An 18,629-nucleotide genomic window follows, 5' to 3' on the forward strand; every position below is an offset into this window, starting at 1 on the left:
AAACTCATTCTATTGCTCTGTTTTTTACAATCTATTTTACCAGCTAAGTTCTATTAAATTGTTTTATTCTGAATTTACTGATTCTTTAGAGTGGCGATTGTCAGTGGGAAAAAATCTGTATTTGTGGGCTACTAAACACATGTCCCACGCTTACAAAGTCAAAATCAAGGGACCAGCCTGAGTATATGATGAAATTCTTTACCCCTGTGACTAACCTGAGCATTACTAAGCATAGCTTGCATTACACAACTTGCAAAATTAATCAAAATGAGACAGTGTTTGTGGATGAATTGAACTAAAGAATAAGAATAGACGATGAAAGACTATAAAGAAAGATGGGTGCAGAGCACATTTTTGGCAGGTGAAGGGAGATCTTAAAGGAACTGCTCCATAGATTAAGCATTGAAGTCACTAAGAATGCCTCACTATGCAAAATACAGCAGCCTGAGGGAAATGAGATAGCCAAGAAATTGAGATGGAGTGAGTGTTGTAGTGTCTTGCAAGTTTTATGGCAGAACCCTTTTGGCTCCGAACGGATTCTGCAGAAGTGTGATGTAGTTGTTAGAGTGGAATGCAAATAAAGCTTAGTTTAGAATGTTGAGGTTGCAGTTACACACAGAAAAATGAAGATGTGCAATATTAAGCTCTGTGTGTAGCATAGTCATTGGCGGGTACCCTGGCTGGGGAGGAGGCCACAGCTGGTGCCGAGATAGGGGATAAGCACCTTGAAGAATGATCATGCTCTCCAAGAGAGTTTACCATGGTCTCAGAAAACTGCTTGAGCATGCCACATTGTGTCGCTGTCGAAGTACGGAATCAAAGCTATACGTGCATGTGGAGTCAAAGCTCAGCTCCAGCCTCGGTAAAGCAGTTGAAGACAACAATAGCATTGTGAACAATCTACACGTCACTGGCCGAGAACCTGCTGGTCAGGCCAGACATACACGTACCGCTCTGTCATGCGAGATAATGTTGTACATTATACAGAGCACTGCTACAAAAGACAGTTACCTACAGATACAGAAAAGAAGCGCTATAAACTGCTGTAGTCAAATACTAACACAATACATGGAAGTGTTGGCTGACACAACAAGAAGGAAGCATACTGTCATTACACTTACCAGAGTCTTGAGAAGTGGGGCTTTACAACCTCAGCACTGGACAAGCAGACCCAAGAAGAAGCACAGGGTTGTGCTTACTGAGTTGTCCAATACCTGAAGCGACACACCACCAAAGCTGCCAGGTGGTGGATCAGAATAACCACAGAGGTCTCCAAAAGTTAAATGATCCAATGGAGACCAACAAGGAGGTCACAGTCCAAAAGACAGATCCAAGATGACCTGGCGGCCAATCAATGGCAGAGCCTCAGACATGACACAGATGACGTGGGTCCTAATGAACAGCAGACAGCATCTGAAAGTGCTCAGCCTCAATGTTAGCCATCCCCATATTTTGTTACTATGCTGCCACCTTCTAGAAACCACCACCACCTTTTGATACTGCCAAAAAGCAAAATATTGACGATAGATGGACTGTTTAGATAGAGACATTTGGTGATGTCATTGATGCACTTGAAGAGACTGATATCAGCAATATTATCAAGTATCTAAAAATTTGTGCTAATGATGTTGTGAAAGAAGTCATAAAGAAAATGACGAAAACAGACAAATAAGTCACATACCATCAGATTAAAGAAGTGTTGAATCTTAAATTCAATCCAGTACCAAGTATTGATTACGAAAGATGCATTTTCAGTCAAGAACACCAAAACGTTGGTGAAACCATTGATGAATGTGTGGAGAGACTCGATACACTCATCAAACACTATAAGTTCAATTAATTTAATGATGAAGAAGTTATGAAACCTTCAAGTTATTGATGGATGTTTGTCAGATTTATTCTGTCAACGAATGCTGAGAGAAACTCTTAGTCTAGAGTGAGTGTAATGGCTACCAGAGTTGAAGAGTGTGCTGAAAGCTAAGCTGCTGACATGGAGGCCGGAGGTGCCGCAAGTGAATCCGTCATGAGTGTGAAAAGTAGGCCAAATCAAAAGACTGAAGGACATAAAGTGATGTCTACACGTACAAAGAAGTTATGTTTTAGATGTGAATTTTCATTTCCACATGAAGATAAATGTCCTGCCCTTGGACAGCTATGTATAGGCTGTGGGAAAGGGAACCATTTTGTGAAGGTTTGTAAAGTGAAAGGAAAAGCAAGTGCATCATAGTGCGAAGGCAAAATGACGACCAGAACATTCTAGAAGCAATGCTTGACACAAGCCCAAGCGGCGACATCAGTTGAGGCAAATTGACACTAAAGAAGTTGAGCATCATCTAAATCATTGTCAAACAGTTCTCCCGCCTCAATATCAAGTGAAAGTGAGGAAGATGTTTGTGCCATGTCTATGATTACCTCAGAGAACCCGGTGCATGTTGGACTGGCCACATGGAAAATGTCAGTCAAGGAAAGGTCGACATGCCAAAGCACCAAAATCATACAAACACTGTCCAAAGATTAGATTGAAAATAAATGGTTGTTCGATATTTTTCATCATTGACAGTGGTGCATCAATAAACACAATGCTTGAAGAGAAATACACTGAACTATCTTGAAAACCAAAGTGTATGCAAGGGCTGCATTGATGCCCATAAAAAGTTGAGGTTCATTTGTAACAACAATGAAAACAAGAAAACGAAGATGCAGGCACCCATCCATGTGCTTCAAGGTACAGCATCTAGTGCCTATCAACTTAGTTTCAGCATGGCTGCAAGACAGATTTCTGTGAATTGCAACACGAATGCTCATCATGAAATAGTAATTCAATTTCTTTCATTATTTCTTGGTTTAGGAAATCTTAAGACCATGAAAGTAATGCTACATATTAATGAGGATATTTGTCATGTTGCTCAGAGACAGAAATAAATTGCTTTTCATTTACAAGAAGCTTTCGAAAAATAACTTGAATCATTGCTCATTATTGGGCATCCTACTGATCCAACACCATGGATTTCTCCCATAATGGTAGTGCTGCAAAAGACAGTGAAGGAGCTGTACCCATGTGCGTTGACATGCGTCTGGCACACAAGGCAATTGAACGAGAACAACATCCAGGTCCACACATTGCTGATATGATAAAGCAATTAAATGGTGCAAAGGTATTTTCTCGCCTTGATTTAAATAAAGCGTATCATCAGTTGGAACTCGAACAAAACTGCAGGTACATTACACCCTTTTCTATACATGATGGTCTGTTTTGATACAGAAGACTTAGCTTTGGTGTCATCGGTTGTAGTCCTCTTCCAAGATGCCATTGGACATATCATCCTGTTTGTCGTGAATGTGTTCAAATACAGTGATGACATATTAGTTTTCAGAGCTACACGAAGGAACACAATGGAGTTTTCACACAAGTATGTTGTTTACTTACTGATGAAGGTTTGACTTTGAATGTAAATAAGTGTGAGTTTTACAACACAAAGCTAAAATTCTTTGGCCATATCTTTTCTGATGGGGATAATACACCTGATCTGGCGACTCCTGATCCATACAAGATAGTTCTATGGTAGATTCATTTGTTGGCATGTTCAAGATACATACAGGACTTTGCCACTGTAAGTGCTCCATCACGAAAACCAGCGAAAAGAAATATTTAATTTCAGTGGTCACAAGAATGTGAGAGAAGTTTTAGGAGAATCAAACCAGCAATTGAAAATGCTGATGAAATGGAATACTTCAATCCGAAGCTTCATACAGAGGTTTTTGTTGGCACTAGCCAAGTCGGGTTAGGAACTATCCTTGCACAGCACAGTGGAAACCTAAATGCTCAAAAACATATTGTGGCATATGCCAGTAGATATTTGTCTCAAACAGAATGTGCTTACTCAGAACCCAAGAAAGAAAGTTTAGCCGTAGTATGGGTTTGTGAACATTTCCATGTATTCCTATACAGAAAGCCTTTTATTCTGGTAACTGATCCTCAAGCTTTCCTGAATATTGTTGGCAATCCAAAAGCTAAGACGCCTCCTCGCATTCAATAATGGGGAATAAAATTTCAAGAGTACAATTATACCATTGTGCATGGTCCAGGGAAGGATCAAAACCCTGCTGGTTACTTTTCCAGAAAGCCTACACAAGATCAAAGTACTTCATCCAAGACAACTGAAGCCTACATTAATTTATTTGTAAAAACAAATACACCAGCTGCTATCTCGTTAGCCCGGATTATCACTACCATGAGCCATGATAGTGACATGCTGAAGTTAAATGACTTAATTACACCAGTCATGGAAAGGACAGACTCGGTCTGTCACAAATGACGGTGAGTAACAAAAATTCAGAAATGTTGAAGATGAACTGTCCATAATTCAGAAGGGAGTTATACTGTAAGGGTTGGGAATCCTGATTCCAGAGAGTCTGTGACAGAAAATAATTTAAATGGCTGACAAAGGACATTGTGGTATTGTTGCCACAGAGAGAGCTCTCCGAGAGTGAGTTTGGTTTCTGTATTTAAATGAGAGGGCTGAAAAAGAACTCAAGGCCTGTCATCCATGCAACTGCCTGTCTACAAATGTTACTCAACATACTCTGAATATGTTGAAACTCCCTAAGCTTTCATGGGAGAGAATAGCCATAGATTTTTTCAGTCCACTCGGTCATGGACATCACCTGATGATGATTGTAGACGAATACTCATGTTTTACATTAGTCGAAGATCTCTCACCCGCAACTTACAAACAAGTCATTGAGGGGCTAGATAGCATCTTTATGACATAGGACGTTTCAGTCATTTTGAAGTCTGATTATGGCCCACCTTTTAACAGTTGAGAATTCAAAGAATTCCTGGAGCATCTGAATATAAAGCATCAAAAGACTACACCTCACTGAGCTTTTTATGAGTATGCTAAAGAAAGCAGTACAGTGTGCAACTCTTGAAAAAAATCCAGTTTGAAAACTGTATTAAATTCTACCCTATGGACTTATTGTTCAGCACCTCACTCGACCACAGACCAACGTCCTGTGACTTTGATGTTTGGTAGAGCAATGACAACCAGCTTACTTCAGTGGACCAACATTTGAGAAAGAAGTGAGAACACGATTCATACAAGGGACTTGGTTAGCAAGCAGAAAATGAAAGCCTATGCGGACAAGAGGCAACCTGCACGAGAGGCGATTTAGTGATAGCCCGACAGATGCAAAGAAGGAAATCGGATACTCCATATGATGTTGAACCTTCCCACTGTCTGTCTACTAAAGGGCACATCGGACTGTCCAGCGTTCTGGAAAGTCTGTTACCTGAGACTCTTCTCACTGTAGGCCTTTGATTCATCAGTCTTCAGATTGAGATGGTGAAGGGAACACTGAAACTGAGAACTCAGAGACTGCTGTTACCTCTTCACTGTCTTAAAAAATCCCCGACACTGGAGAAGACAGCTCCTAGCTTCTACTAACCAGATCAGGTTGACTGGTCAAATCACCAAAAAGGTTGATTGAGAAGATGTAGTTATACATGCTTATATATATATGTATACAGATTTTATAAATAATTGTAATTCTTTATTTAACAGAGGGATAAATGTAGTGTCTTTGTCTTGCACGTTTTATGACAGAACCCTTTTGACTCTGAACGGACTCTGTAGAAGGGTGACATAGTTGTTAGAGTGGAATGCAATGAAAGCTTGGTTTAGAATGTTGAGTTCACAGTTACACGCAGAAGAATAAAGACCTGTAATGTTGAGCTCTGTGTGTGGCGTAGTCATTGGCAGATGCCCTGGCTGGGGAGGACACTACAAGTGTGATTATAATTACTTAGCAAAAGGGAAAACTTTCTCTAATCTAGAAATTAGCATCTAGGACCTTTATTATATGTGTGGTAAATCCTCCTACTTCCAACTACCACAGAATTGGGAAGGCAGTGGTTATACCGCTTTAGTTTTTCCCAGGATCTCTCACACAAATGAACTAGATTTTCCTTTTGAGAAATATATTAGGGGAAGTAAGTGAAGTTATAAACAGATATTTAGTGATATTTTTAGAGCACTCAGGGGTAGGAATGAATGATGTTAAGATTGGAAAACTGTTCACATTAGTTGAGCGACTTACTTCTAATGCTGCAGACTCATTGACTTTGATTAACAAAGAATTGCTCGCAATAACAACCATGATTATGCAAAACTGACTTGCGTTGAATTCGAACCTCGCAAAGGAAGGCAGAGTTTGCAAAGTCATTCATGCTTGGGAATGTTGTGTATACATTCCTCATATAGATAAGCAGCTTGGCAACTATGCTACTAACATAAAAATCATAACACATGAACTAACTGTACTAAAAGAATCAGGTTCCTGGGAAGGATTAGGATCATTCTGTGAATCCATTGGTAAGGGTTTTGCTAAAATAAGAGAGCAGCTTGGTAGTGTAGGAGGAGGAATTTGTAAGTTGCTACTAACCCCTCTCTTAATCATACTAATTGAAGTAGCATTTGTGCTCATTTTATTGAAGTTCTGCAAAGTAATTTCACCACAGAAGAGGATGAATCGTGGCTATAAGACGCTGTCAGCAATGAGAGGAAGAAAGCAGAAAAGACTTGATGTCAAAGTTGAATTAATGAAAAGCAACTTTATGACATTCTGAAGTATCTTGTAGAGACCAAGCAGAAGAATCCAAAGTTGATGAATGTTGTGTTGTAATAAAGGATTTGAGTGATGATTAAAACCATGAGGGGGGGCCGTGAGAATTGATTTTCTGTCAGTAAAGAGTATTACAAACTGAACTTATGCTAACATTCGATTGTGGTTACCCTGTGCTGCTTCTTACCTCAACGTCACTATATACCACTTGATGACTAATACCATCTTCTGTGCTAAATAAAGTATTGCTAATGTGTACACGACCAAGCAGACAGTGTTCCTAGGATGTTTTCTCGTTGTACTGAATCAAAGATCCTTCTCACCATCCTAGGATCATTCTAAATCAATGTATCGGCTTAACAGTACAGCTCAGACTGTGAGACTGAGTCTCAATGTATTTCTATCCTGAGAGAATCCTCAAATGTTTTCTGTAGTAAAATGTTTCTTTCAGCTTGCTTCGTCTTGGTCCAAACATTGCGAACTATGAATTCCCACATAATGTATGAAAGTTTTTGTCTTAAGCCCTATAAAAGTATGTGGATTTCTACAAATAGGGAGACCCACTTTCTCCCTCTTAGAAGGTGAATCTATGCCAGATTTTATTTAGAACTGTATGGGTGCTTATTAATTATAATTTATAAGCTTTGCTGCTAACTTGCTCATGGCACCTTTATTGTATTCTTCCCATTCATTAGCTATATAAAGCACTGAAACAACACTCTTTGTCATTTTTATGACAATGTTTCTGCCTTGTTATATGGGTTCCCCTAACTAGAAAGCAATGGTGGTCCAGTTGAGAAGCACCAAAGTCCGTATCAGGAATAGACCACTCCCTGTCCTACATGCTGGTGCGACCCATAGGTTTGAACTGAAGAGTGAGTTAGAGCATGAGCAGGGAAGGACAGACAATTCCAAAGGCTGGAATCATGTATAAATATTGAACCCTTAGACCATTTTTTAGTTAACTTTGAAACTGTGATGGACCTCCAGTAGGACTGCCTTGTAGTTCAGAGGATTGCCCTGCTGCTACAAGAGGACTGCCCTTCTTTTTTAAGCTTGCCTTGTACACTCAGTGGACTACCCTGCTGCTTGAGGCCTGCCTTTCTGCTTGATCCAAGGACTAACAGAGACCTCCAGGTGCTAGTAAGCTGGCCTCTTGTTCTAAGCTACAGGGACACAAAATGCTCCAACAACCTTGAACGTGCACCTGGACCGTGTCTGAAGTGGGTCCTGCCCTCCAAGTGGGTCCCCACCAGTCCTGAAACCTTAAAAGTGGTGCTTAAGGTGCCTATTAGAAATGTTGTCTCTAGTTGGCAGTGGCTTGCACCCTGTCATAGTAGCTTTAGTCAGGGCAAGAGATTCACACAGGTAAGATAACCACTGCTTACCCACTTGGTAACTTGGCTCAAGCAGTTAGTCTTATCCAAGAGGCAATGTGTAAAGTATTTGTACATAAACACAGTACCACAGGGAAAACACCACAAATGTACTCCACACCAATTTAAAAAATAGCCAATATATCTGAATAAAACAAGACCAAAACAACAAACGCCCAACATATACAAGTAAACACGTTTTCGAAGATTAATTGCATTATAGTGCTCAGAAACACAATATCTCTGACTAGGTCTATCCCAGTGGCTTGAAGTAGTAGCTTACAACAGTCTAGCACTACCCGTAAGGGAGTACAGTCGGCTATGGAGTCATGTAGACCCCAGTTACAGTACCTTGGAAAATGATGAGGAAGCAAAGAGGTTGCATGGAGTCAGGAGGTGAGGCGTTGGTTCCTTATGGTTGCAAGGAGGTGATGCAGCATTGGTGGTGAGGCATCGGTTCCTTACGACAAGGTGGGGTCCATAAATCCAGCAGGTCAAGATACGAGCTGTCGACTTTGCGGGGTTGCATCACACTACAGGGCCACAGGTGCTGTGGTGGAGTCGGAGTTGGTTGCCACAGACGTCAGTCACACTGTACTCTGACCTCACACTGTGGTGGGACCTTGGAAGCGTTGCAGCGGCATCAGGTCTGCTTTGTAGGTCGCAGTTGTTGCACTCAGAGGGTACCACAGCTCTGATGCTCTGATTCAAGCAGGGGCGCGGGGTCAGAGTGTGGCAGCAGTTTCAAAGTTGTTCTAGAAATCGATGCACTAGCTACTTCCTTGTTGCAACACAATTCACAGCCAAGTGCAAAGGAACTGGATTTGGCACCACATGGCAAGTCAGGACTTTCAGCAAGAAAGCCCAAGTGCTGGCAGGTAAAGACTTTTAGGTCCCTGAGACTTCTTAACAGAAGGCAAGCTCAGTCCAAGCCCTTGGAAAACCTTTGGAAGCAGAATGTAGAAATCCAAGTCCAGTCCTTTCACTCCCAGGACAGAAGCAGCAGGCCAGCACAACAAAGCAACAGGCCGAGTAGCAGTCCCTCCTACACCATCCAGCTCTTCTTCCGGGCAGAATTTCCTAAGTCCGGAAGGATTCTAACTATGTGGTGTGAGAGGTCCAGTACTTATACCCATTTCTGTCTTTGAAGTAGTCAACCTTCAAAGAGAAGTCTTTGTAGTGCCCTGCACTGGCCTCAGACACACTACAGGGCTTCTCCCACCACTCTAGCTCAGGAAGACCCATAAAAATATGCAGGGCTCACCTCAGCTCTATTTGTGTGACTGCCAAGGAGAATGCACAAACAGCCCTACTGTCATCCTGACCTAAATGTGTATAGAGCAGACAGACAGTGGCATAGAATGGTTAAGCAAGAAAATGCCCACTTTCTAAAAGTTGCATTTTCAAACTCACAGTTCAAAAAACAACTTTACCGAAAAATGAATTTTTAAATTGTGTGTTCAGAGGCTCCAAACTCCAAATCTCTATCTGCTCCCAATGGGATGGAAAATTAAATTTATAAGATATTTCAAGGCAATCCAGATTTACCCTATGGGAGAGATAGGCTTTGTAATTGTGAAAAACGAATTTAGCAGTATTTCACTATCAATACATGTGAAGCACACCAGTACATGTCCTACCTTTTGAATACACTGCACCCTGCCCACAGGGATGCCCGGGGCCTAACTTATGAGTGACTTACATGTATTAAAAGGGAAGGTTTAGGCCTGGCAAGTGGGTGCACTTGCCAGGTTGAAATGGCAGTTCACTCACAGACACTGCAATGTCAGGCCAGAGCCATATTTACAAGGCTACCCATGTGGGTAGCTCAATAGGTTCTGCAGATCCACTGATAGCATTTGATATCCAGGCCCTGGGCACATACTGTGCACTGTACTAGGGACTTACCAGCTGAATAAATATGCCAATCATGGGGAAACCATTCACCAATACATTTTAGACAGAAAGCATATACACTTTATCACTCGTTAGTGGTGGTAAAGTGCTCAGAGTGCTAAAGCCAACAAAACAGGTCAGAAAAATTAGGAGGAAGCAGGCGAAAATTTGGAGGCTAACCATGTAAAAAGGGCCAGGTGCAACAGTGTCCAAACGACAAAAACTGAAATGTGGGACTTTACAATATTTTCCAACAGAAAGTGACCTGGGAACCGACAGGATACAAGGGTCTACCTGCTTTTTGATTCGCCCAAGGTTCCTGGCCTGTCCGCCTGACTTTGCTGGTGATCCCGCTATGTTCTTCTCTGTGGCAGCAAATCCTGTTAAGCAGCTCCTCTTCAGAAGGATACAGAACCTCGTGGAGCTCTTGTCGGTTACAGCCTGCAGCTTCGTTATCCTGGAGATTTTCAACTTCCAAAAAAATGACTAAGCCTGAAATCTTCACTGCAACTTCACCTTCAGACATTGCTGGCTCCCTTCCCCCCCTAAACTTTACCTTCTCAGATATTTCTCTTCAAAAAAACTTTTAAATCCAAAGGAAAGTGGAGACTGGAACCAATCCACTTCACGTATCCGAACTACACTCCATCATGGTGTTCCACATCTTTGCCACAGTCTTGCACGACTAGATGTCTGCGTTTGGTGCTTTGATCTTTTAGATGTAAGTTTTCACTCAGAACTTTAAAATATCACAACTCTTTTCTAATAATTTAATTTAGTTTGTTTTTGGGTCATTTTATTTATTAAAATGTTCTCTATTTTTCCAAATTGGTGTGGGATTTGTCCTGTGGTGTGTTTTCACTTCGTTACTGTTTGTGTGCTGCCTAAATACTTAACACCTTGCCCCTAAGTTAAGCCTGACTGCTTTTGTTAACTGAGGATTAAGCACATGTTAATTTGGTGACTTTTTATGGTTCACCCTCACAGGGACTGTGGTTGTTGCCTGGGGAGGGTTACTATCCACTTCATACAAAAACCCAATTTCCTATAAATATGCTATCACAGTTATGACCTTAAGATAAAATAGTCCATACTGTTTACAAAGAAACAGTGTTAATCACTTCTCCAAGTTTTGCTTTTGCTCTCTGTTACGTCACAGAAGCATCAGTTGCTTAGGTTTCCAAAATCCACTAGTAAAACACATCAGTCCCATATATATGGAAAACCTATTCTAAATCTGAATATGAGTTTTCTCTGTTTCAAGAAATGGCAAGCAGATCTACTTGGTAAGCAACACCTCTGATTGAAGACACGATCCTGCGTCACACCACCAGGAATATTTGAGAAGTAATTCTCCTGTTCTTCTGCTTCCTGATAACTGTGAGGAGTTTTGAAATGCTAGCACACACATCTGCGAGTCTCTCATGTCCTCATTCAATGTAGCCACTTCTTGCAAGGGGGGAAATTGTCTTGCTGCATTCATCAGTCAATTCTTCACTGTCTTCTCTATCAGAAAATTGCTTGAAAGACCTACTGCCTACATGCAGAACTTGATCTAAATGGTCTTACATGAATAATAACCATCCAGCCCTTAGCCTGCAAATAAGAATTTCTGTTTTGCTTCCTGACAAAATCATATCAATAGGTCAAGAAGAAAGCTGGGCTGTGGACGTTCTTCACCAGAGCCTAGGCTGAGGAGCACTGAGAGTAAAATATGGGGGACTAGACGTGTCTGTGGCATCCCAGAACACCTAGTTCTACCTGAGTTCTACCTGACCTCCTGGTAGAGAGAGGGAAAGTACAGATTCCATCAGGGTTGCGAGAAAAAAGCTTTCTTCCCTTGGCTAAAGGCATCCATCTCTTGTGCTTGAAAAATATCTGCTTCCAGGAAGAGTGCATGAATAAGGTAACAGTCAAAGCATGTTGGAGCCCTCCATAAGACACCCCAAATTCCTGTGTCATCATGGAGGTCTGTTGTTGAGTGTATGCCCATGCCACTGTGGTGTCAGAGGGGGTGTATGCTTGTGTGGTAGGCTTACCTGTGCCCCCTGCCGTCCATATCCAGTAATTGGAGCTCGCTCTCCAAGGTCAGAAGTGCTGATGTGGAGTGCTGCAGGTGCACATGCTTGTGCCTTCACTGCCTGCTTGTGCAATCCCCATGTTTGCCACCTATTCTGCACCCTCTGTGGATGGCTGCCCGGCGGAGAAAAAGAAAAGTGAGAGGTCTCCATAAATTTAATAAGAAAGTGAAATTACAGGCAGTGTCATCACTTAACCTTTCATCCTCTATGGTAATACTGAAGCACATTTAAAAAATATATAACGGTACTGGTCAACAGTAAAATGACTTAACCATAAATAAATGAAAGACTCTAATTAAAAATAGATAACTGTATCATATTTCTATATTTAGTGGAAATGTATTGCATTCATCTCACTAAATGAAAAAGATATCCTCATGCCATTTTACTGATAGATGGGCTAGGGTAAACACTTGTGAGGGAGGTAAATTCTGAGCAGTGACTGTAAAAAATCTAGATGAAGGTTCACAATTCAGGACAGAAATTCAGGAGAAAAGGTTAGTTTTAGAAACATATCTGAGTATGTCAAGCAGTGATGTAAAAGTAAGCTGACACAAAAGTCAAAGTAGGTTTATGTTCTTTGGTTCATAATACTGTGTGTATTGTGCAACTATGCATATGGTACTGAGCTTGTTTAAAGCATAAAAAACTAGCAAATATATTTACACCAAGCTGAAACAAGGGGCCAATGTCACATAATTATGCCCTGTTCCCATGAATGGTAGTTCCAGAAGCAGACCTCTGTTGAAGAACTTGGCCATATAGCTCATTGGCAGTAATATAAATAGAGGCAGAAACGGGGAACAATGTAGACTGGTGGGGAATGTGGTGAGTGTGTATGTCTGTCTGTATGTGTGTGTGCATCTGTTCTGCATGGTATACAAATAGAACCCTAACCTAGATTGACCCAACTGCATATGAAATTGTTATCCTGACTTTTTGTTCGCCTGCAAATCTACTAATCTAGCGTATGAGCTTTGACCTAAGCCTGTCCATGGAAAATGCCAAGGTGCAGAAACTGATTTATGACTTAGGGGGTCATTACAACCCTGGCGGACAGTGTTAAAGCGGCGGCAAGACCGCCATCAGGCTGGCGGTCTTTTTTTTAGTATTATGACCATGGCGGTTACCGCCATGGTCATCCGACGCTTCTCCGTTCCGCCCACCAGGGTGGAGACGACCGCTGGGCTGGAGACCTGGGTCTCCTGCCCGGCGGCCGTTACAATACCGCCGTAGGAACCGCCATGAAATCCATGGCGGTAAGCACTATCAGTGCCAGGGAATTCCTTCCCTGGCACTGATAGTGGTCTCCCCCATCCCCCACCCCCACCCCGACTCCCTCCCCTACACCCCTCACCACCCCTGCCACCCCCCAAAGGTGGCAGGGCCCCCCTCCCCACCCCGACCCACAACATCACAGAACTCACACACACATGATACGCACGCAGGCACCACCAACACACACACGCACACACACCGACATACATGCCTACATCCACACACACAGTCAGACACGCACACCCATGTACAGACATACACGCACACATACATACAGACATATCCGCACTCATTCCCAAAACATGCAACACCCCCACAAGCATACACGCACTCACACACCCCCTCTACATACACAGACGCACACCCCCATTCACGCACACAACACACAACACCCCCCACCCCCTCCCCTAACGGACGATTGACTGCCCTGTTCCGTCGATCCTCCGGGAGGGGATGGGAGCCATGTGGGCTGCTCCGCAGACACCACACCGCCAAGAGTACACCGCCGCGCCGAATCACAGGACGTGATTCGGGGGGCGGTGTTCTGTTGACGTGGCGGTGGAGGTGGAGCAACCTCCACTTCCCCGCCGCCCACCAGTATGGCTGTTGGCGGCTCTCCGTCGGAAAAAGGACGGGGAGCAGCCAACAGTCATAATACGCCGAGCGGCAAACCGCCACTACTGGCGGTCTTCCACACGGCGGTCCCTCGGCAGTCTTGTTACAAGACCGCCGAGGTTGTAATGACCCCCTTAGAGTGGTGCACCAAGTGTGTCATTCTCTCAGACAGTGGATCCACATCCCTTGTGCAGAAAAAGAGAATAAATGTGGGACCTAAATCACCCCACATTTTTCCAGTTCCAAGTTCTCTTTGAGGAGAAGTGTGGCACAATGGTTAGAGCTGCAGACCCTGGTGCAGAGAGCTGGTCTGGGACCAGGGTTCAATTCCCACCTTGGCAGGTCTTGGGCTATGTTCCCTTGGACCAGATAATTCTTTCCTCTGTGTCTAATCTAATTAATGGGTCCCACTCTGTAACTCTGGGCAATAGCTTGCTTAATCTCCACAACAGCACTTGGATGCTTGGCTTCACCCTGGGGCTGTCCAGGAGTGGGCACCTTACAGGGAAAAGCCAGGAGGAGTTCCACAGCGGTATGCATACAGCACCTTGAGACCCTAATAGGTGAGTAGTGTGCTATACAAGTGCAAAGTTTTTTGATCAAGGAAGGAAGCACTCCACAGAGCACTTAGGACCAGATGCAGCAACCGGTTTGCATTGCATTTTTCACTTGAAGTGGGTGGTAACTCATTCGCAAACAGGAAGGTGTCCCATGGGACCCCATCCCCTTTGTTAATGTCGCAAAAATATTTTTTCAGAGCAGGCAGTGGTCCAATGGACCACTGCCTACTTTGAAAAAATTTAACCAAATGGTTTCATTATTTTTTTGAATTGCAACTCGTTTTCCTTTAAGGAAAACGGGCTGCAATTAAAAAAAAAAAAAACTGCTTTATTAAATAAGCAGTCACAGACATGGAGGTCTGCTGTCTTCAGCAGGCCACCATCCCTGTGAATGCATGGACTCGCTATGGGGTCGCAAAATGTGACCCACCTCATTAATATTCATGAGGTGGGTCTTTGCGACCCCATAGCGAGTCGCAGAAGGTGTCGGAGACACCATTCTGCACACAATTTTGCGAGTTGCAAATTGCGAGTCGGTATGACTCGCAATTTGCAACTCGCAATTTTTTTTTGTTGCTACATCTGGCCTTTGAAGAGCTGCTGTGTGTCCAGGGCTGGTTTCTGCATTACAGCAAGCCTTCCAGAGGTGAGGGGACATCACCTGAATTCTGCAAAGTTTTGGAGAATCTGAAGGTCTTCTTAGCAGCTATAAATCGTGCCTGTCTGGCTGCCTGCTGAGAGAGAGGATAGTACATATTTTGCCACATCTAATGAAATATATAATCTATTACTAAGAATTAAGCTGTGTTATAAGAACCATACTTGAAAAGAACATGTATTGCAAGGACACTACTAATGGTCCCAAAATAAATTAACAGAGTAAAAAAATTGCATAAGATTGTTCATTGGATTCAATAAGTGTTGTAGTATTACCATACCACTAAGAGGCTCCGGGAATTGTCAGATGTTCACTTGGAGTGTATTACGAGAAGAGCACTCTGTGTATCTTAAGGCCTCCATGGCTTTCAAACATTCTCGCAGACTTCCCGGATCTCTTTAAGGTTTGTAGAAGTTTTATTTTACATTTTACTTTAAAGTCCAACCAAGGAATCGTTGATCTCCAAATAATAGAGCAAGCTGCAACTCAGGTAACACTGAGACTCAGCAGAGTGGTTAATACTACATTGTTCAAAATATATACGGTATGCACCTAGACTGTGTTCATCCCCATGCATTCATGCATCCATCCACCCAATCATCAATTCTCCCATACATCCATGTACCAACCATCTTTCAAATGATCCATCCATGCACCAACCAAGATTTATCTATCTTCTCAGCCACGGCAGCCATCTATCCATCAATCCGTTCATCTACATCGTCTCAATTCATTCACACATTCTCCATCCATCCATCCACCCAGCCATCTCAAACAAAAACAGAAACATAAAAATAATATTCTAACATGCTCAATATAAATGAACATTTACCATGTGAGTGAAAATCTTGGTGCCATTTACATGAGTTGAAAACAATAAAAAGGAAATTAAAATGGAAAAAACATAATAATAGAAGAAGGAAGAAAGCAGGGCATGCAACTGAAAAGAACTTTCAAGATCTGAACGGCTGAAAATGTATTTCTGTGCCTTTCGGTGGCAATTAACAATAGGGGTGAGGTTTTCACTTCACCACAATGCATTGGGCAAAGTGGGATGTCCTGGCCATTTTCCTCAAGGGCAAAGTTCTTCTCTTCACCTAACTACCCAGACATAATAAAATCTTCTCCCATCTTGTGACAAAGTAAAGACATAAATGTGTGTAGAGGTGTAAATGTGAAGGCATATTTCCTAGACAATGAAAAGTGGTGTCTGGCGTTAGGCATGTTTTGAGGTATTGTAGAGACATTTTCATCATTGGATGAATGCATTATGTCTCTGGATGACAGGGTGACTGTGTGTGTGTGCTGCGTGTCAATATTGGCATATAGGGGTTTTGGTTGGCAGCCAACCATTGGGAGGTCTGCCCTCTGGGCAGATTGGGAAGGTGGCGCAGCCCATGAACTGCCATTTTGTAGTTGGGCTATGTTTGTAGCCCAAGATAGCCCTGCCTATATATGGGAGACCTCTGTACCCTCTGCCACCATTTTGTGCCCAGGTGACCTGGTGGCTGTTTGGGCAGGAAGATAGTTGCAGAGTCAGTTGTTGATTGTGGTGCACAGGTTGTTGAGATTGTAGTGTCACTTGCAACAGGTGCTGGCAGGGTTCTCAAAAATTTTGCAGGACTTGTCAAAAGTTTGGTTGGCTTTGCCAGTTGGTGATCAGGTCCGAAGGGAGGGTAGGCAGATAGTCCAAGGTTCATTTTAGGATGTTTGGTTGCTTTGGGGTTCATACATGTAGTCATAGGCTGCAGGGGAAATGGAATGTTTCAAATGTTGAAATGCACTAAAGTTAAATGAGATAGCTGTGGGGTGGGTTTGTGGGCGGGTGGCATTAGGGGAGGGGTTGTGGACATTGGTTAGTTACATTTGATGTTTAGCGAGGTTTTGTTTTGTAAGGTGGTTTGCCAGGTAAACATTTGTGAATTGCACCTGTTTCATTAAAGCAGCCTTTTTCACACAACAGTATGGTCTGTGAATTGTTCTGTCCCCCTCTCTCCCAATAGCTACATGTCTGGAGCAAACTGGACAAAGAAATCATAGCTTACTTGCAGCCATAATTTCACACGGGGACAGTTTTCTCTCTATATAAAACCGATAAAGAAGTCCCCAGAAGCCAGCCATACACTCAAGAGGTGCTCATTAACCTATTTGCTGTTGTATATGGGCTACACGAACAGCTCATCATTCAAGGCCAGGCAAGACTGCTGCACAGACGTGCTAATTCCCTAAATGCAAATCTGACAAATAAACTGCAAAAGATCTTGCACTGTCTTTTTTTGTTGCTGTATTGAGCTCTCACTCCCCCATCGGGTGGTTCAGAGTGCCTGACTTTGAGAAGTGGATCAGTGCTGAAGTAACAGACATATGCTCACCATTGACAAATCAGTACTGTATAAGGGACATTAATAAAGTGTTACTATTACCTAATTTGTGGTTCTCAGTTTATCATCCTCAGAAGAATGGAAGGATGAGCCTGCATTTTTTTCACTACGGGGCTCCATCAGCTCAGGAGCCATCCTGGTAGGCATTTCCTGAATATTCTACTGGCTCTTCCCTGACTTACTGGCCATTTGTAGGTCGAAGTCTACCTGAAAGCATAGCTGTCTGCTTTGTTTCTGACATCTGGTGGGCATTCTGAAAACTTCCATGGGAATGGATTCTGCCCATTGCTGACCATTGGCTTTGTGGTCTGTAAATCACAGTTGCTTGGTTTCTATTTGCTGGCTTTATTTGCTGTAGACTGTGCAGCTTATGTTCGTCCCTCTGATAGAGATTCACTTGTTCACTGTATCCTTCTGAGTTCTTGTTTTCTGTAAACTGGCCTTTAAATATTGTCCTTATCATGTCACATTTGCTGTGCATTCAAAAACAGAGGTCAAGTATCAGGATCTGTCTTCCAGGGAGTCTGGTGTTTACTTTTCTTTCTCTGACTTCAGAGTGAGAGAACTTGTGTGACAATCTTGCTGTGAAAGGCTTTTTTCTAACACACTATAAAAATGAACTCTGCTATTATTTCAGAATATATGAGAATTGTGCAAATTAAGTTTATGTTTCTGTATTTCTGAAGTGTGGTGGAAACACATTTATGAATACGATCAAAACACAACAATACATTAGGTGATGACATTTCCACATTATCGTTTGTGCTCAGTAAAACTGCATGTTTGTGCAAATGTAATGGCCATTTCAATTGAAAATGTGTATGTAATAGAAGTGTACTACCACACCATGCATACTCCACACTACGCCAATCCCTCTACATCACTCCACTCTACACCACTCTACTCCATTATATGCCCCTCCACTCTATGCACACCCCTCCATTCTACAACATGACACTCCATTGTACAACAAGCCACTCCACTCTTCGACATGCCACTCCAACTCACTACATGCCATTCAATCCTCTGACACTCCATGTCACTCCACTGTACGACATACCACTCCATTCTGTTTCCCTCCAAGACACTCTACAACATGTTACACTCCTCTACTCCATGCCACTCCATTCTACACCACTCTACTCTACGCACCTCCACTC

The 18,629-nt window shown here is 42.6% G+C and overlaps 1 long non-coding RNA gene across 1 annotated transcript in view; it reads right to left on the reverse strand.

Annotated features, from left to right (window-relative positions):
- LOC138283348 (uncharacterized) overlaps window positions 1-18,629 on the reverse strand; it is a 194,331-nt gene that overhangs the window by 119,152 nt on the left and 56,550 nt on the right. The window contains exon 3 of the long non-coding RNA XR_011201207.1: window positions 11,936-12,089. This is a non-coding gene — a long non-coding RNA (uncharacterized lncRNA). The remainder of the gene's footprint in view (window positions 1-11,935; window positions 12,090-18,629) is intronic.

Source organism: Pleurodeles waltl, chromosome 3_1 (genome assembly GCF_031143425.1).
Source record: "Pleurodeles waltl isolate 20211129_DDA chromosome 3_1, aPleWal1.hap1.20221129, whole genome shotgun sequence".
Lineage (NCBI taxonomy): Eukaryota > Metazoa > Chordata > Amphibia > Caudata > Salamandridae > Pleurodeles > Pleurodeles waltl.